Genomic DNA, 26909 nt, shown 5'->3' on the forward strand with positions numbered 1-26909 from the left:
CTCCTTGAAGACTCCTTCCTTTGTTTATCCACTGAAGTTCAGCAGACCCCCTGGGGCTTGCTCTAACATGGAATCATCATAATTAGTCCAAAATGACAATTCCATTATACTTTCACTTTTATCTCCGGAGATGCCCAGACACCTTGCCAACACTCAGTCTGTACTTTTGTCTGAAGATGGGACCAACTGTGGGAGGAACTGGGAAGTGCCCTTATGGAAGCAAATGTTGTAAAAGAAAATTGGTATCTGGTTCCTGTCCCTTGTGCATGTGTAATATTTGGGGGTTAACAGAATGCACTTGTAATTTATAACTCTATGCTGACAGATATAAGCTTGGCAAAGGCAATTTTAGGGTGGGGAGAGGGATGACTGTTACATCTGGAGTGCTCTATGTCTCAGAATTTGACTGTAAGTCAACTTATTCATGGCAATCAACTTGGAATGAAGGGTTTCATGGGATGTGGGACTTCCGGTGATAAAGCCGGGACAGTCCAGAGCAAAATAAGATGCGCTGGTTGCTTTACCTAACACAGATACCAGCTACGTACCAAGGTTTGGCAAATGACCTGCCACCTACTTTTGTAAATGAAGTTTTATTGGGATACAGCCATGCCCATCTAATTCTGAATGGTCTATGGGTGATGTCCCACTATGCTATCAGAGCCCTATAGCTGTTTAGAGGGAGACCATATGGGCCACAGCGCTGAGCATACTTACTACCTAGCACTGCACAGAAAAAGTTTGTCACATCCTGATCTATATTTCACTTAGAAAAGATCTTGAAGACGATGTATGCAATGATGTCTAAAGATTTTGGGGCACCTGGGTGGCTCGGTCAGTTAAGGGTCCTACTCTTGATTTCGGCTCAGGTCATGATCTTAGGGTGGTGAGATCAAGCCCCGGGTCAGACTTCACGGTCAGTGGGGAGTCTGCTTCTCTCCTTCTCCCTCTCTCTCTGCCCCTTCCCCCACTTGTGTGTTCTCTCTCTCTCAGATAAATCAATCACTCAATCAATCACTCAATCAATCTTAAAAAAAAAAAAAGATGTCTAAAGTATTCATCAGAGATAACCAAACCCACATTCTTTCACTTTATGATCAACCACCATAAAATGGCTTTATATAGTGAAGTTCTGATACAGACATCCAATTACTCCTTAATAAGAGAGGATGCTAACCTTTCACCAGAAAGACCAAGAGAACAGTTGTTATTTTATCTAAAATGTTCTTTTCTGTCTAGGTTCTCTTTGTCCTGGGATTTAGCTTCCTGCTGTTCAGGTTAGTTTGTAGATCTATAAATCTCTCAATGCTCAAAGTTGGGTTTTTTTTCCTTAATTTTATTAAGTTTTTAAATTTTAATTCCAGTAAAATCATCATACAGTGTTTATTAGTTTAAGGTGTACAATACAATGCTTCAAATATTCTATACATTACTCAGAGCTCAACATGATAAGTGCACTCCTTAATCCCCATCACCTGTATCTCCCAACCCCCACCCACCTCCCCTCTGGTAACCATCAGTTTGTTCTCTATAGTTAAGAGTCTGTTTCTTGGTTTGTCTCTCTCTCTCTCTCTTTTTTTCTTTGTTCATTTTTTTCCTTAAATTCCACGTATGAGTGAAATCATATGGTATTTGTCTTTATTTCGCTTAGCATTATACCCTTCAGCTTCATCCGTGTCATTGCAAATGGCAAGATTTCATTTTTTTTAAAGATTTTATTTATTTATTTGTCAGTGAGAGAGAGCACAAGTGGGGGGAGTGGCAGGCAGAGGGAGAAGCAGGCTCCCCACTGAGCAAGGAGCCCAATGGGGGACTCGATCCCAGGACCCAGGGATCATGACCTGAGCCAAAAGCAGATGCTTAATCGACTGAGCCACCCAGGCATCCCAAGATTTCAATCTTTTTATGGCTGAATAATTTTCCATTGTATATGTATACCACATCTGCTTTATCCATTCATCTCTTGATAGGCAATTGGGCTATTGTAGATAATGCTTCAATAAACACAGGGGTGCAGCTATCCTTTCGAATTAGTGTTTTTGTATTTTTGGGATAAATAACCAGTAGTGTCATCACTGGATCATAGGATAGTTAGAGTTTTAAATTTTTGAGTAAATTTCATACTGCTTTTTACAGTGGCTACACCAGTTTTCATTCCCACCAACAGAGCACGAGAGTTCCTTTTTCTCTACATCCTTGTCAACATTTGTTGTTTCTTGTGTTTTTAATTTCTCAATGCTCAAAATTTTAGGATTTTTTTTTTAAGTAGTCTCCACGCCCAGCCTGGAGCTCAATGTGGGGCTCCAACTCATGAGATCAAGACCCGAGCTGAGATCAAATCAGATGCTTAAACAACTGAGCAACCCAGGTGCCCCAAAGTTCTAAATATCAAGTTTTTTTTTTTTTTAAAGATTTTATTTTTTTATTTGAGAGAGAGAGAATGAGAGAGAGCACATGAGAAGGGAGAGGGTCAGAGGGAGAAGCAGACTCCCCGCCGAGCAGGGAGCCTGATGCGGGACTCGATCCAGGGACTCCAGGATCATGACCTGAGCCGAAGGTAGTCGCCCAACCAACTGAGCCACCCAGGCGCCCTAAATATCAAGTTTTTAATGTATAAATTTCTATAGATGATTGTCTCCCAAAGCTATTCCTGCTATGATGTTGACTGCTTGCTTTGTATATAAAAATGGACTTTAGAGGGCACCTGGGTGGCTCAGTTGGTTAAGCGACTGCCTTCAGCTCAGGTCATGATCCTGGAGTCCTGGGATCGAGTCCCACATCGGGCTCCCAGCTCAGCGGCGAGCCTGCTTCTCCCTCTGACCTTCTCCCCTCTCATGGTATTTCTCTCTCTCTCGCTCTCTAATACATAAATAAATAAAATCTTTAAAAAAAAATGGACTCTAGAATTGGACTCTGGTTCAAAATATAGCTTAGCCACTCACTGGTGAGTGGTCTTGAGTAGGTTCAACTCCTTGGGACCTCAGTTTTCTCATCTGCTTAGTACAAATACTATTATGGTATGTTCAAAGAATTAATGTAGCCAGAGTACTAAGCACCAAAGTATACACTCTAAGCATTCAATACATTTAACCTACTGTTTATTAATATCACCATTATTAACAACTCCTTAAATCATTACTTGGTCTATTATTCTGAAGTTATAAACTTTTACTTCCTTCTTGGTGCCTGTATTAGTCAAGGTTCTCCAGAGAAACAGAACCAATAGGAGATGATAGATAGATAGATAGATAGATAGTTAGATAGATAGATAGATAGATAATGATTTATTATAAGGAATTGGCTCATGGAATAGTTCAAATGCCTGAGTGTTGGTGGTATAGATTCTGGGTCAGGTGTGAAGGTCTGATAACCAGGAGCACTGAGGGCAGGAAGATATCTCAGCTTCAACTGTCAGGCAGAGAGAGATTCAGACATTTAAGAGTTTGGGTTGAATGATGCCTACCCACACTGCACAGGGCCATTTGCTTTAGTCAGTTCACCTTTTCAAATGTTAATCTCTTCTGGAAACATCTTCACAGGCACACCCAGAAATAATGTTTAATCAAACATCAAACACACCCAGAAATAATGTTGAATCCTGTGGCCCGTCAAGGTCACTCATAAACTTAACCATCACAGCGTCCAAACTAGAACACATCCCCTTCTGGACAAACAACTGAACACAGTGGTAATACCTTCTCGCACAGATCTTCCCGAGTAGCACTTGCTCAGAGACATTTGTGTTGAATGTCTCGGGACCCACTCTGCGGGCTGCATGTACACATGGGCCCCTTGAGGCATCCCATTTCCTTCATCTCTACAGCTCAGTGAGAAGCAGAACCGTCCCTTCTCCTGACCTCAACTGAGCACGTCCATGTCACACAGTTAGGGAGCAGTGATCTAGATCCCAAGGCCTCTCCTTTTCCTCCAAGTCCAGCGCTTTTTTTTATTGTCTTCTGTGTCTTTTGAGATAATCCCTAGCACCACCGTTAAACAAAAAGCAGTAGGCAGTCTTAAACATTGAAATGTTGCTCAAAACCTCCTTAGTAGGGACAAAATAATCTATTCCTGAAGGAAGAAAGTTGAAATTCAATGTATTCAGGTTGAACTTGCTGCATCCTAGAACATTAAGCCTGGATGGTTCAGGCAATTAAGCATCCGACTCTTGATTTTCAGGTCATGATCTCAGGGTCATGAGATTGAGCCCCTGCATGGGGAGTCTTCCCTCAGCGTGGAGTCGGCTTGTCCCTCTACCTGTGCCCCTCCCCCCACTTGTGTGCTGGCTCTCTCTCTCTCTCTCTCAAAAAAATAAATAAATAAAATCTTAAAAAAAAAAAAAAGAACATTAAGTCTCTGGCATTGTTCTCTCAGACCTTCTGAAACCTCACAGAGATTAGAGGACATTTTGAGATTAAGCATACTGGTCAGAGAATGAGGATAGGAAGGCCTCTTGAAACTCCACTACAGATATTGACTTTAAGCATAATAGTCCTTTAAGGAGAATGTTTAACTGACAACATAGACTTTTTTTTTTTTTCTTTCTTCAGATACCTCTTGTGAAACCTATTTTGACTGAGAATGTTTATTTGGTGATGATGATCAGTGAATTTTTACGTTGAAGGGGACTTCAGGGGTGATGCTGAACAACGCCATTTTGTGGCCAGCGACAACTGAGGCTCAGGAAAGCTGAGTGACATGCCCAACATCACACCCCAAGGAAGGAGAAGCACCACTGATAGGACCTAGATCTCTTGATTCTTAGTTAAGGGTCTCTTCAGCTGTGAGCCTTTCCCTGTAGATCCCTTGTTACATTTTTCTACCAGCTACAAATGTCCTCCCAAGTGTAGCTTTCTCGGAGAGCCATGAGCCTGGAGCGTTAAGGATATGCCATGTGGAAGTCAGCCAAATCTTAAACCTTTCTCTCTGGCCAGCCTGGTCTTAGCCTTGTTTGTGACCTGGGTTCTAGCTTCCATTCGGACTCCCTATTTTTCCTCCTCTGCTCTGTGCATTGTTTTTTTTTTTTTTTTTTTGGATTTTAGTAGGATTGATAAAGTTTGCTTTTGTCTGCACTCAGGATATTACTTAATAAAATACAAGGTCACTTGTGTGAATGAGAGTCAACATATGGTAGCGATTACATGGCAAAGGAACAAAAGCCCAGCGAGGGAACACAAAAGCACATTTTCTGCTGCCAACTAGCAGCACTCACTGAGGGAAGCAAATAGTCTGCCTGTAATTCTGTCAACAAGCCTGAGGCACAAACTCTTGAAAATCCCAGAAGTGAATCTGTGAGTGAAGGGAAAAGCCCTAATGAAAGAAAATAGAGAAATGAGCTCTGTGCTGAGCAGAGTCACTCCCTGTGGCATTGTGATTGGGGCGCAGGCATCCATCCACATACACTTGGGCTGAAGTCCCTGTCTCCCACCCTTGTGAACTTTATGTTGTTGGTCACATGGCGCAACCTCTTTGAGACATAGTTTATTTTCAACAACAACAAAAAGGGGAATACTAATAATACCTACTTTGCTGAGTTATTGTACAGGTTGCAAATAGTGTCTGATACTAGGCATGAGAACTCAAGACTGTTAGCTATGATTATTATTATTATTATTATTATTACTAGCACCTTCCATCATTATCATCTTAGTCTAAGGCATCATGATTGATCCTACCTGGCAAAGATGAGTAGTTCATAAGAACTTCCCGACAAGTTATACATACAAACTATTTATATTTAACATATGTGTGTTTGTGGATACAGTTACACAATCTTTTATCCAAAATCACAGGTCATACACACTTTAGAGAAAAAAAAAAGAAATCAGAACTTTGGAAATATTAGATAAGTTATACAGGGCACATAGCATATGCTATGTAACAATCCCAGTGAATTCTGGAGTAGTGCCCTACAATCAGTCACATTCACTTCATTGTCAGGGGTTCCCAAGACCATCCCCAGACCTGGTGATTTGCTAGAAGGACTCGCAGAAGTCAGCAAATAGTCATGCTCATAGCTATGATTTATTATAACAAAAGGACACAAAGCAGAATCAGCAAAGATAAAAAGCTCAAGGGACAAAGTCCAGAGGAAACCAGGCATAAGCTTCCAGAGCCTTCTCCCAGGGGGGTCACACAGGATGCACTTGATCTCTCCAGCTACATATGTGACAACACATGTGAAATGGCGTCTACCACGGAAGCTCATTGGACATTCAGCGCCCAGGGTTTTTATTGGGGACTCGACACATAAACACCCTCCACCTTGCACAGACCAAAATTCAAGACTCCCATAAGGAGAAATAGGTTTTCAGCATAAGCCACATTGTTTCTATGAACAGCTTAGCATAGTAAGCCGCTCTTATGAGTCAGGGATGGTGGCAACCCTCCCAAAATGCAAGTTTCCAGATGCCAGTCAGGAGCCAATCATGCAGAGGCCTTTTTAAGGGGGAGCAGTCTCAGGCCTGCTGCGCTCACTCTTTCCACGCAGCTTTCTCTAGCAAAATCTGTGAATAATTACACGAAGAGTCATGAAGACTCCAAGCAGCCTCATGCCACTTTGGGTCAGGCTTTGCCACCAAATCAATTCAGATTAGGTCAGGTATTGCTGTAAAACATGTCATGAAAGCCTGTGGTTTTCAGAACTTCTTGGGTTTTGGAATTGCCATGAAGAGATTAAAGCTGTTTTGTTCTCTCTCTCTCTCTCTCTTTCTGCTTTTTCTTTCTTCCTTCCGTTTTTCCTTTATTCCCTTCTCTTCTCCCTTTCTCTCTCTCTCTCTCTTTCTTTCTTCTTAACTTTACCTTTGCTCAATCTAATTATTAAGGAAAATGTATACAGTTGCACAAAAGTCAGGAAGTGAGAAATGCAAGTGTTTCATACCATTACAGGCTTTATACCCTACATGGTGGTATGATGTCCCTTGAAGGGAGATTTTGATAAATGTAGGGCAAACCCTAAAGCAATGACTAAAATAACCAAACAAGTGGTTCAGCTAATGAGCCAAAAAGGAGATAAAATGGAATCCCAAAATTATATTTAATTAATTCCAAACAAGTTAGAACAACAGAAAAAGGGAACAAAAAACAAATGAGACAAATAGGGAACAAACAACAAGCAAACAGAGTTAAACCTAATGATATCATTGATTACATTAAAAGTAAAGAGCCCAAACATTCCAATTAAGAAGCAAAATGTCAGATTGGATAAAAAAGCAATACCCACATTTGTGTTGCCTAGCAGAAATGATCTCTACAACAATGCAAATAGATTAAAAATAAGGATGAAAAAATATGCTATGTTAACACTAAAACACAAAACAAAACAAAAAAACAGAAAAACCAAGCAGAGTGGGTATATCAGTATCCCACAAAGTAAATTTCCAAGAATATTAGAAGAGATAAATAAGGTAATTTTATGGTGGTAAAAATGTCCTTTAAGAAGACAAAACAACCAGGGGCGCCTGAGTGGCTCAGTCGTTAAGCGTCTGCCTTCGGCTCAGGTCATGATCCCAGGGTCCTGGGATCGAGCCCCGCATCGGGCTCCCTGCTCGGCGGGAAGCCTGATTCTCCCTCTCCCTCTCCCCCTCCTTGTGTTCCCTCCCTCGCTGTCTCTCTCTCTGTCAAATAAATAAAATCTTTAAAAAAAAAAATAAATAAACTGCTTGTTTCTCCTTTTGCTCATGCTGGTTCAATCCCACCCAGCAATCATCTATTTCGCTTGTGAGTTCAGAAGGTCTCTGAAGGACGAGGCATGTGTGGGTCACACCACCGCATTGGGGATGCCCATGTTCCTACATCCACGTGGATCATAGAAAAACGGGCTCATGGCACTATGTTCTTTAGGATCACTAAGCGCAGCCTACACACAGCAGACCGATACGGGTGAACAAAAGACGGAAAACAGATGGAAAAACAGACTTGCAGAAACGGTAAAGTATTTCTCACCCATAGACTCGGTAAGCAGCCTTTGCTGGCTCAGGCACCAGCATCTAGAATATAATGATAAGTCAGCTCCACACACAGCAGGTCCCACAAACTATGGGTCTTTGGATTCACCTGTACACATACATGTTAATTTGGCCAAAAAAATGTTGGCCTCATTACACTCACGTCAACATGTCAAAAATCTACTGAATTCAAGTCAAAATCTGGGTTACTGGCAGCTCTTGGACAATTAGGAGGCCTGGCAATATTGGGCAGGCATTCCCACAATTCCATTAGTGATAAATCTTGTGCAATTCATCCTGGCCGCGCCACTACTGAATCTTTTTTTTTTTTTTTTCCATTTTGTTCTCGCTACGATATCGCCTGCTGCCTGGTCTATATTTTTAGAGTGTGATGTTGACTCTATTCTTAATTTCTGCTGAAGTTCCAATTACATGCTTATTAAATTACTTCGGTAGAGCGCGCGACTCTTGATCTCAGGGTTGTGAGTTCGAGCCCCACACTGGGTGTAGAGATCACTTCAAAATAAAATCTTAAAAAAAAAAAATGAACACATATTTAAGGGGCGCCTGGGTGGCTCAGACGGTTAAGCATCTGCCTTCGGCTCAGGTCATGATCCCAGGGTCCTGGGATCGAGCCCCCCGCGTGGGGCGCCCTGCTCAGTGGGGAGCCTACTTCTCCTTCTCCCTCTGCCCCGCCCCCCTGTTTGTGCGCGTGCTCTCTCTCTCGCAAATAAATAAATCTTTTTTTTAAAAAAAGAGTAAATCAGGATGTGGTAAGGACAGAATGGTTGAACAAACTATTAATTTACAGCAGCAGCATCCAGGCACCAATTCTATGGACCGGACAGTAGGGTCCCAGAGCCATGTACCTCCTTCACTGAGAAGTTGCCACGATACCTCTGTGGGAAGGAGGGTATCTCAGCTTGGAATCTGTCGCTCTCCTTCTTTCACTGTTTTGCTCTGATGATTCCTAACTTGGGCCCCACATATTCCACGTCCCATGCTGCCGTCTTTGGAGTGCTCCTGCACTTAATCGGGACCGTTGACACTAACCTGTGGCAGAAAGAGAGGGGTCTCTACAAATGCAACAGAAGTTGTATATATTGGTACAGAGATCGCTGCACTCCATTTCCACAGCTCTCGCTGTCTGCGCTGAGCTGCCCCTCCTGCAGGAGCTTGTCTTCTAGAGTAAAACTTGCAGGATGTGTGATGCAGGTACTTGTCACTCTGGAAAAGCATCTTTTTGCTTTGTGTTCTCCTGGCCTTGGATCTCTTTCTGTGCCACTCTGTGCTGCACCAAGTCATGGAAAAAACAGTTTCCGGGCTGATGGCAACCCCCCCCCAAAATTCAAAAATCAAAAGATTTTGATAATTTTTATCTCACAAGTAAATTTTTGTCTCCTTCATCCAGATCCCAGAAGATTTTTTTTGTTTTGCTTTTTGGTTTTTGTTTTTGTTTCAGATCCCATAAGATTTGGCTGTTCACCCGTATCGGTCTGCTGTGTGTAGGCTGCGCTTAGTGATCCTAAAGAACATAGTGCCATGAGCCCGTTTTTCTATGATCCACGTGGATGTAGGAACATGGGCATCCCCAATGCGGTGGTGTGACCCACACATGCCTCGTCCTTCAGAGACCTTCTGAACTCACAAGCGAAATAGATGATTGCTGGGTGGGATTGAACCAGCATGAGCAAAAGGAGAAACAAGCAGTTTATTTATTTTTTTTTTTAAAGATTTTATTTATTTGACAGAGAGAGAGACAGGGAGGGAGGGAACACAAGGAGGGGGAGAGGGAGAGGGAGAATCAGGCTTCCCGCCGAGCAGGGAGCCCGATGCGGGGCTCGATGCGGGGCTCGATCCCAGGACCCTGGGATCATGACCTGAGCCGAAGGCAGACGCTTAACGACTGAGCCACTCAGGCGCCCCTGGTTGTTTTGTCTTCTTAAAGGACATTTTTACCACCATAAAATTACCTTATTTATCTCTTCTAATATTCTTGGAAATTTACTTTGTGGGATACTGATATACCCACTCTGCTTGGTTTTTCTGTTTTTTTGTTTTGTTTTGTGTTTTAGTGTTAACATAGCATATTTTTTCATCCTTATTTTTAATCTATTTGCATTGTTATAGAGATCATTTCTGCTAGGCAACACAAATGTGGGTATTGCTTTTTTATCCAATCTGACATTTTGCTTCTTAATTGGAATGTTTGGGCTCTTTACTTGTAATGTAATCATTGATATCATTAGGTTTAACTCTGTTTTCTTGTTGTTTGTTCCCTATTTGTCTCATTTGTTTTTTGTTCCCTTTCTCTGTTGTTCTATCTTGTTTGGAATTAATTAAATATAATTTTGGGATTCCATTTTATCTCCTTTTTGGCTCATTAGCTGAACCACTTGTTTGGTTATTTTAGTCATTGCTTTAGGGTTTGCCCTACATTTATCACAATCTCCCTTCAAGGGACATCATACCACCATGTATGCTATAAAGCCTGTAATGGTATGAAACGCTTGCATTTCTCACCTCCTGATTTTTGTGCAACTGTCTACATTTTCCTTAATAATTAGATTGAGCAAAGGTAAAGTTAAGAAGAAAGAAAGAAAGAGAGAGAGAGAAAGAAAGGGAGAAGAGAAGGGAATAAAGGAAAAATGGAAGGAAGAAAGAAAAAGCAGAAAGAGAGAGAGAGAGAACAAAACAGCTTTAATCTCTTCATGGCAATTCCAAAACCCAAGAAGTTCTGAAAACCAGAGGCTTTCATGACATGTTTTACAGCAATACCTGACCTAATCTGAATTGATTTGGTGGCAAAGCCTGACCCAAAGTGGCATGAGGCTGCTTGGAGTCTTCATGACTCTTCGTGTAATTATTCACAGATTTTGCTACAGAAAGCTGCGTGGAAAGAGTGAGCGCAGCAGGCCTGAGACTGCTCCCCCTTAAAAAGGCCTCTGCATGATTGGCTCCTGACTGGCATCTGGAAATCGCATTTTGGGAGGGTTGCCACCATCCCTGACTCATAAGAGTGGCTTACTATGCTAAGCTGTTCATAGAAACAATGTGGCTTATGCTGCAAACCTGTTTCTCCTTCTGGGAGTCTTGAATTTTGGTCTGTGCAAGGTGGAGGGTGTTTATGTGTCGAGTCCCCAATAAAAACCCTGGGCGCTGAATCTCCAATGAGCGTCCGTGGTAGACGCCATGTCACATGTGTTGTCACAATATGTAGCTGGAGAGATCAAGTGCATCCTGTGTGACCCCGCTGGGAGAAGGCTCTGGAAGCTTATGCCTGGTTTCCTCTGGACTTTGTCCCTTGAGCTTTTTATCTTTGCTGATTCTGCTTTGTGTCTTTTTGTTATAATAAATCATAGCTATGAGCATGACTATTTGCTGACTTCTGCGAGTCCTTCTAGCAAATCACCAGGTCTGGGGACGGTCTTGGGAACCCCTGACAATGAAGTGAATGTGACTGATTGTAGGGCACTACTCCAGAATTCACTGGGATTGTTACATAGCATATGCTATGTGCCCTGTATAACTTATCTAATATTTCCAAAGCTCTGATTTCTTTTTTTTTTTTCTCTAAAGTGTGTATGACCTGTGATTTTGGATAAAAGATTGTGTAACTGTATCCACAAACACACATATGGTAAAATATAAATAGTTTGCATGTATAACTCGTTGGGAAGTTCTTATGAACTACTGATCTTTGGCAGGTAGGATCAATCATGATGCCTTAGACTAAGATGATAATGATGGAAGGTGCTAGGAATAATAATAGTAATAATAATAATAATAATAATAGTAATAATAATAATAGCTAACATGTCTTGAGTTCTCATGCCCAGCATCAGACACTATTTACAACCTTTACAATAACTCAGCAAAGTACGTATTATTAGTATTCCCCTTTTCGTTGTTGTTGAAAATAAACTATGTCTCAAAGAGGTTGCGCCATGTGACCAACAACGTAAAGTTCACAAGGGTGGGAGACAGGGACTTCAGCCCAAGTGTATGTTGGTGGATGCCTGCGCCCCAATCACAATGCCACAGGGAGTGACTCTGCTCAGCACAGAGCTCATTTCTCTATTTTCTTTCATTAGGGCTTTCCCCTCAGTCACAGATTCACTTCTGGGATTTTCAAGAGTCTGTGCCTCAGGCTTGTTGACAGAATTACAGGCAGACTATTTGCTTCCCTCAGTGAGTGCTGCTAGTTGGCAGCAGAAAATGTGCTTTTGTGTTCCCTCGCTGGGCTTTTGTTCCTTTACCATGTAATCACTATCATATGTTGACTCCCATTCACACACGTGACCTTGTATTTTATTAAGTAATATCCTGAGTGCAGACAAAAGCAAACTTTATCAATCCTACTAAAATCCAAAAAAAAAAAAAAAAAAAGCACAGAGCAGAGGAGGAAAAATAGGGAGTCCGAATGGAAGCTAGAACCCAGGTCACAAACAAGGCTAAGACCAGGCAGGCCAGAGAGAAAGGTTTAAGATTTGGCTGACTTCCACATGGCAAATCCTTAACGCTCCAGGCTCATGGCTCTCCGAGAAAGCTACACTTGGGAGGACATTTGTAGCTGGTAGAAAAATGTAACAAGGGACCTACAGGGAAAGGCTCACAGCTGAAGAGACCCTTAACTAAGAATCAAGAGATCTAGGTCCTATCAGTGGTGCTTCTCCTTTCTTGGGGTGTGACGTTGGGCATGTCACTCAGCTTTTCTGAGCCTCAGTTGTTGCTGGCCACAAAATGGCGTTGTTCAGCATCACCCCTGAAGTCCCCTTCAATGTAAAAATTCACTGATCATCCAAAATAAACATTCTGGGTCAAAATAGGTTTCACAAGAGGTATCTGAAGAAGGAAAAAAAAAAAAAGACTATGTTGTCAGTTAAACATTCTCCTTAAAGGACTATTATGCTTAAAGTCAATATCTGTAGTGGAGTTTCAAGAGGCCTTCCTATCCTCATTCTCTGACCCGTATGCTTAATCTCAAAATGTCCTCTAATCTCTGTGAGGTTTCAGAAGGTCTGAGAGAACAATGCCAGAGACTTAATGTTCTTTTTTTTTTTTTTTAAGATTTTATTTATTTATTTTTTTGAGAGAGAGAGAGAGAGCCAGCACACAAGTGGGGGGAGGGGCACAGGTAGAGGGACAAGGCGACTCCACGCCGAGCGAAGATCCCCCATACAGGGGCTCAATCTCACAACCCTGAGATCATGACCTGAAAATCAAGAGTCGGATGCTTAATCGCCTGAACCATCCAGGCTTAATGTTCTAGGATGCAGCAAGTTCAACCTGAATACATTGAATTTCAACTTTCTTCCTTCAGGAATAGATTATTTTGTCCCTACTAAGGAGGTTTTGAGCAACATTTCAATGTTTAAGACTGCCTACTGCTTTTTGTTTAACGGTGGCGCTAGGGATTATCTCAAAAGACACAGGAGACAATAAATACAGCTAAGAAAGCGCTGGACTTGGAGGAAAAGGAGAGGCCTTGGGATCTAGATCACTGCTCCCTAACTGTGTGACATGGACGTGCTCAGTTGAGGTCAGGAGAAGGGACAGCTCTGCTTCTCACTGAGCTGTAGAGATGAAGGAAATGGGATGCCTCAAGGGGCCCATGTGTACGTGCAGTCCACAGAGTGGGTCCCGATACGTTCAACACAAATGTCTCTGAGCAAGTGCTACTCGGGAAGATCTGTGCGAGAAGGTATTACCACTGTGTTCAGTTGTTTGTCCAGAAGGGGATGTGTTCTAGTTTGGACGCTATGATGGTTAAGTTTATGAGTGACCTTGACGGGCCACAGGATTAAACATTATTTCTGGGTGTGTTTGATGTTTGATTCAACATTATTTCTGGGTGTGCCTGTGAAGATGTTTCCAGAAGAGATTAACATTTGAAAAGGTGAACTGACTAAAGCAAATGGCCCTGTGCAGTGTGGGTAGGCATCATTCAACCCAAACTCTTAAATGTCTGAATCTCTCTCTGCCTGACAGTTGAAGCTGAGATATCTTCCTGCCCTCAGTGCTCCTGGTTCTCAGACCTTCACACCTGACCCAGAATCTATACCACCAACACTCAGGCATTTGAACTATTCCATGAGCCAATTCCTTATAATAAATCATTATCTATCTATCTATCTATCTATCTATCTATCTATCTATCATCTCCTATTGGTTCTGTTTCTCTGGAGAACCTTGACTAATACAGGCACCAAGAAGGAAGTAAAAGTTTATAACTTCAGAATAATAGACCAAGTAATGATTTAAGGAGTTGTTAATAATGGTGATATTAATAAACAGTAGGTTAAATGTATTGAATGCTTAGAGTGTATACTTTGGTGCTTAGTACTCTGGCTACATTAATTCTTTGAACATACCATAATAGTATTTGTACTAAGCAGATGAGAAAATTGAGGTCCCAAGGAGTTGAACCTACTCAAGACCACTCACCAGTGAGTGGCTAAGCTATATTTTGAACCAGAGTCCAATTCTAGAGTCCATTTTTATATACAAAGCAAGCAGTCAACGTCATAGCAGGAATAGCTTTGGGAGACAATCATCTATGGAAATTTATACATTAAAAACTTGATATTTAGAACTTTGGGGCACCTGGGTTGCTCAGTTGTTTAAGCATCTGATTTGATCTCAGCTCAGGTCTTGATCTCATGAGTTGGAGCCCCACATTGAGCTCCAGGCTGGGCGTGGAGACTACTTCAAAAAAAATCCTAAAATTTTGAGCATTGAGAAATCAAAAACACAAGAAACAACAAATGTTGACAAGGATGTAGAGAAAAAGGAACTCTCGTGCTCCTTTGGTGGGAATGAAAACTGGTGTAGCCACTGTAAAAAGCAGTATGAAATTTACTCAAAAATTTAAAACTCTAACTATCCTATGATCCAGTGATGACACTACTGGTTATTTACCCCCAAAATACAAAAACACTAATTCGAAAGGATAGATGCACCCCTGTGTTTATTGCAGCATTATCTACAATAGCCCAATTGCTTATCAATAGATGAATGGATAAAGCAGATGTGGTATACATATACAATGGAAAATTATTCAGCCATAAAAAGATTGAAATCTTGGGATGCCTGGGTGGCTCAGTCGATTAAGCATCTGCCTCTGGCTCAGGTCATGATCCCTGGGTCCTGTGATTGAGTCCCCCACTGGGCTCCTTGCTCAGTGGGGAGCCTGCTTCTCCCTCTGCCTGCCACTCCCCCCACTTGTGCTCTCTCTCACTGACAAATAAATAAATAAATAAAATCTTTAAAAAAATGAATTCTTGCCATTTGCAATGACACGGATGAAGCTAAAGAGTATTATGCTAAGTGAAATAAAGACAAATACCATATGATTTCACTCATACGTGGAATTTAAGAAAAAAAAATGAACAAAGAAAAAAAGAGAGAGAGAGAGAGAGAGACAAACCAAGAAACAGACTCTTAACTATAGAGAACAAACTGATGGTTACCAGAGGGGAGGTGGGTGGGGCTTGGGAGATACAGGTGATGGGGATTAAGGAGTGCACTTATCATGTTGAGCACTGAGTAATGTATTGAATATTTGAAGCATTATATTGTACACCTGAAACTAATAAACACTGTATGATGATTTTACTGGAATTAAAATTTAAAAACTTAATAAAATTACGGAAAAAAACCCCAACTTTGAGCATTGAGAGATTCTATAGATCTACAAACTATCCTGAACAGCAGGAAGCTAAATCCCAGGACAAAGAGAACCTAGACAGAAAAGAACATTTTAGATAAAATAGCAACTGTTCTCTTGTTCTTTCTGGTGAAAGGTTAGCATTCCCTCTTATTAAGGAGTAATTGGATGTCTGTATCAGAACTTCACTATATAAAGCCATTTTATGGTGGTTGATCATAAAGTTAAAGAATGTGGGTTTGGTTATCTCTGATGAATACTTTAGACATCTTTTTTTTTTTTTAAGATTGATTGATTGAGTGATTGATTGAGTGATTGATTTATCTGAGAGAGAGAGAGCACACAAGTGGGGGAAGGGGCAGAGAGAGAGGGAGAAGGAGAGAAGCAGACTCCCCATTGACTGTGGAGTCTGACCCGGGGCTTGATCTCACCACCCTAAGATCATGACCTGAGCCGAAATCAAGAGTAAGACCCTTAACTGACTGAACCACCCAGGTGCCCCAAAATCTTTAGACATCTTTGCATACATCGTCTTCAAGATCTTTTCTTTTTTTTTTTTTTTTTTTAAGATTTTATTTATTTATTTGACACAGAGAGAGAGAGAGAGGAATCACAAGCAAGCAGAGTGGCAGGGAGCGGCAGAGGGAGAAGCAGGCCTCCCGCAGAGAGGGAGCCCGATGTGGGACTCGATCCCAGCACCCTGGGATTGTGACCTGAGCCGAAGGCAGACGCTTAACGACTGAGCCACCCAGGCGCCCCTTCAAGATCTTTTCTAAGTGAAATATAGATCAGGATGTGACAAAATTTTCTGTGCAGTGCTAGGTCCAAGTATGCTCAGCGCTATGGCCCATATGGTCTCCCTCTAAACAGTGATTGGGCTCTGCTAGCCTAGTGGGACATCACCCATAGACCATTCATAATTAGATGGGCATGGCTGTATCCCAATAAAACTTCATAGGTGGCAGGTCATTTGCCAAACCTTGGTACGTAGCTGGTATCTGTGTTAGGTAAAGCAACCAGCACATCTTATTTTGCTCTGGACTGTCCCAGCTTTATCACCGGAAGTCCTACATCCCATGAAACCCTTCATTCCAAGTTGATTGCCATGAATAAGTTGACTTACAATCAAATTCTGAGACCTAGAGCACTCCAGATACAACAAATATCCCTCTCCCCGTCCTAAAATTGCCTTTGCCAAGCTTATATCTGTCAGCATAGAGTTATAAATTACAAGTGCATTCAGTTAACCCCCACATATTATGCATGCACAAGGGGCAAGAACCAGATACCAATTTTCTTTTACAACATTTGCTTCCATAAAGGGACTTCCCACTTCCTCCCACTGTTGGTCCCATCTTCAGACAAAAGTACAGACTGAGTGTTGGCAAGGTGTCTGGGCATCTCCGGAGATAAAAGTGAAATTATAATAGAATTGTCATTTTGGACTAATTATTATGATTCCATGTTAGAGCAAGCCCCAGGGGGTCTGCTGAACTTCAGTGGATAAACAAAGGAAGGAGTCTTCAAGGAGTGCAGTAATACAGAGGAAAAGGAACCCCAAACAGAGCACTAATTGGCTGTTTTCTTGGCAGCTTCAGCCAGCTCCAGCCTGGGCTTTTAAGGAGGATGTGTTAGGAATTACGGAAACCATGATCTCTCTACTGTCGGGAAGGCTGGGACACACCAGGGATGCAAATAATAGGCTGATGTTCATGGTATTTGGAGAGAAAATTGGCACCTCCCATTGCTACCTATGTAGTCTTGGCCTTGGAGAAGTCCCTGAGTCCTTAGGCTTCAGAGTCCCCATCTTCCAAGCAGGAATAAAAGCAAGCACCCCATAGAGTTCTGTTGAGAACTGAAGATGACATTCCTCATGAATTTGCCTAATTTAGGAATGTGTCATTATACACATGATCTGACTTGCCATGAGGCTGCATCCTCTGTGGGGTTCTGCATTTGGGGAACACACCCTGTATTGGTGAGTGAGGGATGGTATCCCAGAGGTTATTACTTTTATGTTAAAAGCTAAAGGATGATGAGTATTTATTTAATTAAAGTAAAAGGAATGAGATGTAAATGGATTTGGGAGAGGGAAAATACTTTGTGAAACTATGGAGATAAGAGAGTCAAGACAAGGAGGGAGAGAGACAGACAGAGAGAGAGAGAGATCCAAAGAAGTGAAAGAAATCCCCCACAACTGGGGAGGGAGGGCCCGTGGGGCAGAGCGGAGAGAGGTGTTTGAGGAGGGGTTAACCTGGACCAGACCATGCAGGCTTTGCCAAACACACTGAGGGGCAGCGCTGTCCTGAGGGCTAGGGGTCTTCATAGCAGGTGCAACATTTAGGTTTTTAAAAATTATTTTTAAAAGATTCTTGCTCTGACTACAGAACGGAAAATGTCTGTTGATAGAAGGCAGCAGCAGTGAGGGGTAGAGTGTCGGGTGTACGGGTGAGGGAAGAAACAGGATTCAGAGAACCGGACCCATAAGGAGGCAGTTACGATCGTTCGGATGAGAGGTAATGGGCTGTGGCTGGGGTGATGTTCCATGAGAGAGTCCAGTGGAATCTCTGCCTGGGTCAGAGCCCGGGATCACTAGCGCAGCAGAGAAAGGCACGGGGCTAATGGAGGCAAGCAGTGAAATTTAAATTGGAAGGAAACCAAACTGACCCACAGTGGACCCAGAAGAGCGACAAAGTGGGAGCCAAAAACACCTGTCCAATTTTAAAGCATATTTAAAGTCATGCGTGCAGTTGGCGTTTGCTATTTCCTGGCCACCCGATATCCATTTATCCAAAGTCTGAGGGCGATCTCTAATTTCTTTCTGGACGACCACTCCTAGATCTTCATTCAATGGCCCTGTGCTTCCTGTGGTATTGATTTCACTCCTGGCTATAAGGAAGGACAAGAAGCTGACCCTCTACTCAGCACTGCCCCCAGATCTGTGCAAGTAGGACCCTATCTTGGGTCCTGCTTCAGCCTTCCTGCATCATATTCATCTGCACTGTGGAGAATACACTGAGCCCAGCTGATATGCCCAACAGGACCCCCCACTTCCCGTTTTTGTCCATGTTCTAGATCTAAGTATCCAGGATCCCAAATGACCTGCCTAAACATCTCTACCTGCTTCCAAGTCACATGGTGGCCTCTTCCCTCTCCTGAGAGCAGACAAGGCAGCTGGTATGTGCTCACCTGGGTGGTTAATAGCTAGCTGTTTGTGGCATTGTGGACCAAGTATGGATGTGCATGCCAGAGTGACCACATGTGTACATATGGCTACAGGCTAGAGCCAAGAAAAGAAAGATAATTCATCAGTCCGTAGGCCAGAGGCAAGAAAGGAAAGAGAATTCATCAGGCTTTGGGCTACCCTTTTCCATGATGCCCATATTCCAGAGCAGGCCTCTAAGGAGTCTGAGAATTCTAAATGCAGACCTTCCTCCCAGGTTATTGTTAAAGTATATTGTTAAGAGGGTAGAATATATTTTATTTAACATGTCACTTGATTTATAATTTTAAAATAATTTGACATATATTATAGGGGCCTCTACTTATAATCTTGCTCTAGACCCCTCCAAAAGTTAGGAATTGGTCCAGCCTGGCCAATCAATGCAGAACATCATATTGACTGTGGTGACAGGTTAGGGTTTAGGGAATGTGTCCGGGGCTAACATAGTGAGAAACACTGAGGGTTTGCTGAACTCAAATGAAAGAGACCCTTGAGACCCTTCTTCCTCTTATCACTTGGCTTAAAGCTGAGAGGACCAGGACCCCAGGGAAGCAGCAGGTTTCTTGTCACCATGTGGAGTAGAAGACTGAGTCTGAGGCGTAGGTGAGGGGATGGATTCTGAGAAGCAGACAAAAACCAAGGTCTGGACCGTTGAACTCTGGATTAATTATCAATTAAAGTCAGATCTACTCCTGGTCTTTTCAGTAAGGTAATACAGTAAATTTCACCATAAAATTTGGCCTGGGCATTCCATCCCTTCTGCCAATCAATGGGTAGAGGCAAATAAAGAATTTAATAATAGATTATTTTTAATCCACCTTCTTTAGCCCATCAATTTCATCTCCTCTATCCACCCATCATTTACCTCCACATTTCTAATTTACCTAGATCTTAAAGGCTGTCCTTGGGAAACAAGACAGCATAATTATTAGGGTGAAAGCAAGTAAATGCAGTTGTGAATCCTGACTTGGTGGCATGGGGGCCAGACGGATGTTCTTGTCTGGGACGTTTATTCCTAAATGAGTGGTCGTGTCCTGTAGAGAGAGTTGGAACATTATTCGGGGGTGGGGGGGTGCTATGGCAGCATCCAGAGTCCTGCAATGATGATGTTGAGGTCTAGTGATAGTGTTGCTGGCGGAGATGTCCTAAAAGGATAGTTATGTGGAAGGAGATGCTTATACTTATTGTTGTCTGGTCTCTCCTCGTCCTAGCTGAGTTTCAAAGCCTGGTTACCCAGCTTCCCATCAGTTCTGGAAGTTACCAAGTCTCCATAGGCAGAGTTGGACTCCACTGTATGAAACCAAGCGTCCTTACACCCAGTGATCTACAGTGTGGGATCCAGGAGTGTCTTGAAGGCAGTATAATCTAAGGGGATAGAATAGCAGTGGCTATCTGGGGTTGTCTATCTGGCTGAGGTGTGGCTGAAGATAATAAAATTTCTTTTCTCTTAAGAAACAGGATTCTGAAAGCCACATTTAAATATTTAAATAACTGATGTAATTATTGCATGTGGTAATATGGAAAAAAGTGCCCACTGAGAGTCAGTATTGGGGCCATGGTGTCTCTACCATTAGAAGGCTCATTGGGCACGGAATCTTCCAGAAAGATAGAATGAGACAGCTGCCCTCATACCCCAGAGAGCTTAAAAGAAGGAATGAGGGGTTTACATAATTTCATACAGGTTAATGTTTTGTTTTTTTTTCCCCTTGAGACATCCTCTTTGATCCATGTATTATCTAGAAGTGTGTTTTTAGTTTCTAAGTGTTGGAAGACTTTCCTGTTTTCTTTCCATGAGTGATTTCTAGTTTAATGCTGCTGTGGTCAGACAGCACACTCTGTATCACTGCAGTTCTTCTAAACTTGTTGAGGTTTGTTTTATGGCCCAGAACATGGTCTATCTTGGTATGTGTCTCACAGGCAATTAAAAAAATGTGTGTTCTGCAGTTGCTGGGTGGAGTATTCTATAAATGTCAATTAGATCCTATTGGTTGAGGGTATCTTGTATTCTCTATACTGACTGATTTTCTGTTGAGTTGTTTCATCAAGTGTTGACAGGGGTGTTGAAGTCTCCAACTATATTTGTGGATTTTTCTGTTTCCCCTTTAAATAGAGAAGACATCCAGGATTTTTAGTTGTACTTAGTAAGAGGAACAGAGAAAAATATTGAGAAGAGTCCATATTGAAAAATATTGGGAAGAGTCCATCTTCTCCAAAGTGGAAATCCCCTTTCCCGTGGTTCTTATAATTGAAAAGTAGCTCCTGGTCGGGAGAAAATAGAATTTGAATCAAAATGTCATACCTCACTGCCTGATTCTCAGACTGAATACCTTTGAGGTTTTGAAAAAAAAAGTCAGAAATACACAGATTAAATCTTTTATTTAACTTCCCTTCAGCTATGTAGCAGGTTTTTTGGTTTTTCCCCCTAAAGAGAATGAGCTACTCAAATCTTCTGAGGGTCACTGGACACTCGCTATATGTAACATCAATTCTTGGGATCTCAGTGTACCATTGCTTTGTACTGGTCATAATAGAGTCTTACAAGGGTCAAGAAACAAATGGAGTTTTAATTCACAAATGCTTCTCATAGTTTTAGTAGATCACAAACCCTTTTATCTGATACAAAATCAATTATCTGGTTGGTGAGCATGTAGTTGCTATGTATACCCTCTATCCTGGAAGAATTGGCCTTCCAGATTTTGATACAAGAGCTATTAAGGTAAGAAGAGCCAAGTTGAAGCCTATGGAGCTCCCTTTAGCTATCAAACTAATAATGCAAAGATATTACAATTTCTATGGAGAAATGTCTAAATTTAATGCTACCCCCCAAAATTTTTTTTCTGGGAAAATATGAGGATGATGTTTTTTTTTTTTTTAATTTTTATTTAAATTCAATTAGCCAACATATATAGTACATCATTAGTTTCAGACATAGTGTTCAATAATTTATCGGTTGTGTGTAATACCCAGTGCTCATCACATTGGGTGATGGGCATTAAGTAGGGCTCAAGATGTGAGGATGGTGATTTCTATTTTGTTTTTACTTAACTCTCAGGTTTGGCCAGGTCAACTGATCTTGGATTGGTCTTGGAGAATGAAAATGAATTGTTAAAGCTTAGCAGGTGGCAACTCCAATTGCATTTATTATTTGGAGGTGATCTCTTTCGAGGAGCAAAGCAATAAAAGTCCTCCTGTTGATCCACTGGGATAGTTTATTTTATGTAGGTAGATATCTAACAGCATGTCATAACCATCTTACCTCAGAATTATTTCAGCTGTTCGGCTCCATGCCACAATTTAGTCTACAGAGGCATGACTGTCTCACTCATTCATAACATATAACATGGGCCAAATATACTGGTGACATGAGCTGCTAGAATATGAATACAAGAAAATTCTTTGGCCTTAGTAAAACATATGTATGTCATGGAAAGGGACATAAATTCTGTGAAATCCCTACTACCTCATAGTCTTAGAGATGTTGGGGTATTTTTTTCCAAAGTAAAAGACAGGTTTCCTTTGTTTCCTCCACCTTGTATTGTGTACTAGTAAGAATATATGTTCTATTTGGATGGATATTTAAAGCTAATAACTCAGTAATCAGAAATAATTCTGTGGTGGGTTGAAATATATGTCCACGTCCTAAATCCCAAGACCAGTAAATGTTATTTATTTGGAAAAGGAGTCTTTGCAGACATAATTCAGTCAAGGATCTTAGAGGAAACCATCCTAGATTTAGATCATCCTTATAGAAACATGTACCCTAAATCCAATGATAAATATCTTTATAAGAAAAGGGAAAGATACAAACAGACCCAGAGGGGAGGCCAATGGGAAGACAGAGGCAGAGATTGGAGTGATTCATCTACAAGCCAAGAACGCCAAAGATTGCCACAGGCACCAACATCTAGGAGAGGAGCATGGAGCAGATTCTTGTCAGAGCCTCTAGCAGAAACCAACCTTGCCAACTCTTCCAACTCTTTGATGTTTAACTTTTGGCCTCCAGAACGGTACGAGAATAAATTCCTGCTGTTCGAAGCCACTGAGTTAGTGGTAATTTGTTACAACAGAACAGCCCTAGAAAATTAATACAGTGTCCCAATTGGAATGGGATCCACAACAATTTTCCCTAGATGGTCCAGATTGCAGTCTAAGCAGATCCAATAAATGGCACTTAAAGTTTTGGAAGTATATCAAGATACTGGAGGAGACAATGATAAACCCCAAGAGGAGAATCTCAGACCACTGAGGATTTAGTCAAGTTACTTTTTAGCAGGAATTTCTTCTCTTCTACAGAAAGAGCTTTGGGGTTGATATCGGGCCTTGATAAAGACTGAACTCTTGGTTATGGAAAACCAGGTGACCCTAGGCCCTGAGTTACTCATTATGACCTGTGTATCTATTCCATTCAGCAAAGCATCACCGTATCCAAGCAGTATGTAAAGATTAGGCCTGAGCAGGCCCCACAGGCACAGAGAAATTGTATCAGCATATGACTCACATTTCTCTTATGCCTACTTTTGCTGTATCCTATTAAGCCAAATTCTTAATTAGTCAATATAAAGGCCAAGAAATCAAGGGACCTTTCAGACTGCAAAACCGTGAATGCTCCCCCTGGAGGCCATGACAGAGACAGGAATGTAAGTCCTAATTCAACCCAGCCCGAGGTGGGAGGAGAAAGCACACATTCTTCTGAGACCCTGGGGAAAATCAGCCCATGATACTGTTCTTGTTTGTCAACCAGATTACAATAAGGATGCCAGCACAGTGCTGAAAGAAATCCAACCAAGAGTCCAGAAAAATGTAGAACATCAGAGAGTAGGAGTGAAGGATGTGATGAGAGAGAGAGAGAGAGAGACCCTCAGAAAGAGGATGGGCCAGGTGAAGAAGGTTTGAGAAGAAGGTGGGGGGCGGGGCAGAGGAAGAGGGAACACAGAGACTCTAGAGCTCAGGTAGCTCATTTCAGCTGATTTCCCTGAGGAAGGAATGCCTGGAATAGGAGGCGGGGCATGGTAGAAATGATAGGAATACCTGGGCCTAATAAAAATCTGAGTGATGCTGAAGTTCTTAAAGCAATGCAGACTCCAAAAGTGTAGGTGACCTTCCAGAATACGACCCATAATCTTACAGATGAGTTGAAGAAACAGAATGATTCAGTGTTTACTGTGATGTATAATGCTGGTATCCCCACCAGACCTCCTCAAGTCCCTTTTATTTTATTTTTGGGGCCCCAGGATTTTGAGGCGCTTTTGCTCCCAATAGACAGCATCTGAAGCTCTTTTTTTCCCCCCAAAGGATTGGCCTGATAGAGTCTGGCAATTTCCTATCCCCTAAGCCAGTGACTGATGGATTTGGGAGTTTGAAAGTTCCATGGCTGTTGCCTTGGGTCAGGACAGGGCTGAGGTGCAAATTACACTCTCATGATCTAGTGATCCTCATCGTGGGATAAACCTGAAGGGATTATCTGTAAAACTTTGCTTGAAGACATGTCCTTATTTGGCTTCCTCCTTTTTATTTTCCTGAACTTCTGACTTAATTTGCCTTTGGGATTACTTCATTCATAAGTCACCTGTACAACACTCCCTGTCTGAGAGTCTGAGGTGGGGGCAGTGGACCTAGGACACTTACGAATCTTATCTGCAAATGGTCACTTGAATTTGGAAGTCAAGACTCATGTCTTTTAAACAAATAAAGCCTTTGCTGAAAGAAAAACAACACAGATCACTTAACAAGGGACACAGTCATGCAAGCAGCCAGCATCTATCTGGCCTTCTAATAAAGTAAGTCGGGGGACTTGGAAGATAGTCCTTACTGCCTGCCCCGACACAGCAAAAACATTTTACAACTGATTTGCCATTAGGCTTTTCAAGTATGTTTTCCTACTGGGAATTACAAAATCCATCCACTCATGACATGGGAAAACTATTTAAAACACCGATGAAAGTAGATGGCAATTCATACACTGTTTTCTTTACTAATAATTCAGTTGGTCTCTTTGAAAGGGTTGCTGTATGAGTTTGCTAGGACTGCCATAACAAAGTACCACAGACTGGGGCCTAAACAACAGAAATGTATTTTCCTACAGTTCTGGAGGCTGGAAATCCAAGATCAAGGTAGAGGTAGCTTTGGTTTCTTCTGGGGCTTTGCTCCTTGGCTTACAAATGGCGGCCTTCTTTCTCTGTGTATATGTCCCTGGTGTCCCTTTGTGTGTCCAAATTTCCTTTTCGTATTGGGACATCAGTCAGATTGGATTAGGCTCACCCTAATTGTCTCCTTTTAGCTAAATCACTCTTTAAAAGGCCCTATCTTCAAATACATTCACATTTGAGTTACCTGGGGTTAGGACATCAACATCAATTTTGGAGGAACGCAGTTTATCCCATAACACTTCATATGGTGTAAGAATTTCAAGTGTGAAATAGTTCTTTAAATGAAAGATGGTTGAATCAGAGGGAAATACTGCTTACTATTTACACAGATAGAGCTAGAGTTTGGTTGAAGGCGATGGAGTTTTCATTTGTTCCTAAACCATCTTGCGTCTTAGTCTTTATTTTGACAAGAGAAAAGTTGGGGCCCCTTGTGGAGGATTTAAGTGGGGATTTGAATTACCTGGTGGGGATACAGCCATCTTTGTTATTATATCACATTAGTCCCCATGAAAAAATCAGAAATATGCTGGCTGCGTATTGAAATCTTACAATGTGGTAAAGAGCAGCATTTTGTAATTGTACGGTAGGGGCGATTTACTATCAAGTAATCTTATTTTTGCTCTTGCCCGATATAAAACCAAAGGATGTTTTAAAAAGAAAGAAAAAGTTAGTGAAAGGCAGTTCTGAAAGGCTGTTGTAACCCTATACACGCGGGATGACCCAGAACCGACATCTTCATGTGTGACATTGAGGGTCACAGGCTCACCCCGAGGATTAAGTGTCCCCAGCTGCAAAAGTGCTGGCTGAAGGCAAAGTAGACATGGAGGGGGCTCTGGCGTAGGGAAGCCGTTGATGTTACCCACAGCGGAGACCTGCCACAGAGAAGAGAACTAAAGCCATTACCGAGAGTTTCCTTCCTTATTGTATCATGTCAGTGTTTTAACTTCCTTTTCAATCTCTTTCCACCAAGTTTACACATGCATTAGTGTTGTCTGACTTTGTCACTGCTTTGTGGTTTGCAAAATACCAGAAGAAGCTTGCTAGAGAATGCAAACCAAAGGAAAGGGTGTCAGTCGGGGGTCTTGGGGCTGGAGCTTAGATAGAGTGGAGAGATTTTAATGGCTTGCTCTGGGAAGTAGAGTGTTTTCGGCGGTACAAAGGCAGACTGTTTTTATGTGAGGCAGAAGACTTTTGCATCATATACGTTGTTTTGCTTTTGGTTTTGAAATGCAGGTCTGGGAATTGGCGACGTGGGAAGTGGTAGACAAGTGTCTCTTGTTTTGGCTACTTTTGACTGTATGAGGCTTTTGGTTCATTTGTTTTATTTTCTTTTTGTAAGAGCCTTATTTTTTGAAAGAATGTCTGCCCTGGGTATCTGGTGGGACATCAAGTATGTCTCAGAAAACGGAATAGTCAGGTGCTCTTAGAAGTCATGGCGGGGGGAGAGTGGGCAGATAATGGAGGGTTAGCTAAGAAGACACCGGGCTTTTGAATCTTGGGAGGACAGTTGGGGATTTCAGAGCTTTGAGGTGACAGTAGAGGAGACCAGATGACACCTGTGTCCTTGGTACGTGTCTAGTACCAGTGATGGGGCCTAACCCAAGCTCATGCTGTGCTTTGAGCTCACCTGTCTTTTTTAGGCCCAGTCTCCCTTGGTTCAGCCCTCTTGCCCAGTCTGGTTATCTGGTCTTCGTATGCATTTTGGGAGTTGCCCCAAAGCCTTCCAAATGAATTCCTTTCTACTTGAGCTAGCAAAGTTCTTTTGCTGTGGCTTGTGGCCATACATTCCAACAAATAACCTTTCTTTCTACACTCATCCTTCCACCGTTCCCTCCTCGATTTCCAAACTTGATTCTCTCGTCTGAGCCTGGAAATCTTTCCCTTCCTGCCTTTTCAGGAATTTTCTCACTTTGGATGTCCTCCTTCCC

General features: G+C 42.0%; 1 long non-coding RNA gene across 1 annotated transcript in view; it reads left to right on the forward strand.

The window, feature by feature from the left end:
- Positions 1 to 7902: 7902 nt before the first annotated feature.
- The window catches only part of LOC118549877 (uncharacterized), a 30993-nt gene continuing 11986 nt past the window's right edge, over positions 7903 to 26909 (forward strand). Inside the window, exon 1 of the long non-coding RNA XR_013450296.1 lies at positions 7903 to 7925. This is a non-coding gene — a long non-coding RNA (uncharacterized LOC118549877). The remainder of the gene's footprint in view (positions 7926 to 26909) is intronic.

This window comes from Halichoerus grypus, chromosome 8 (genome assembly GCF_964656455.1).
Source record: "Halichoerus grypus chromosome 8, mHalGry1.hap1.1, whole genome shotgun sequence".
In the NCBI taxonomy this organism is placed as follows: domain Eukaryota; kingdom Metazoa; phylum Chordata; class Mammalia; order Carnivora; family Phocidae; genus Halichoerus; species Halichoerus grypus.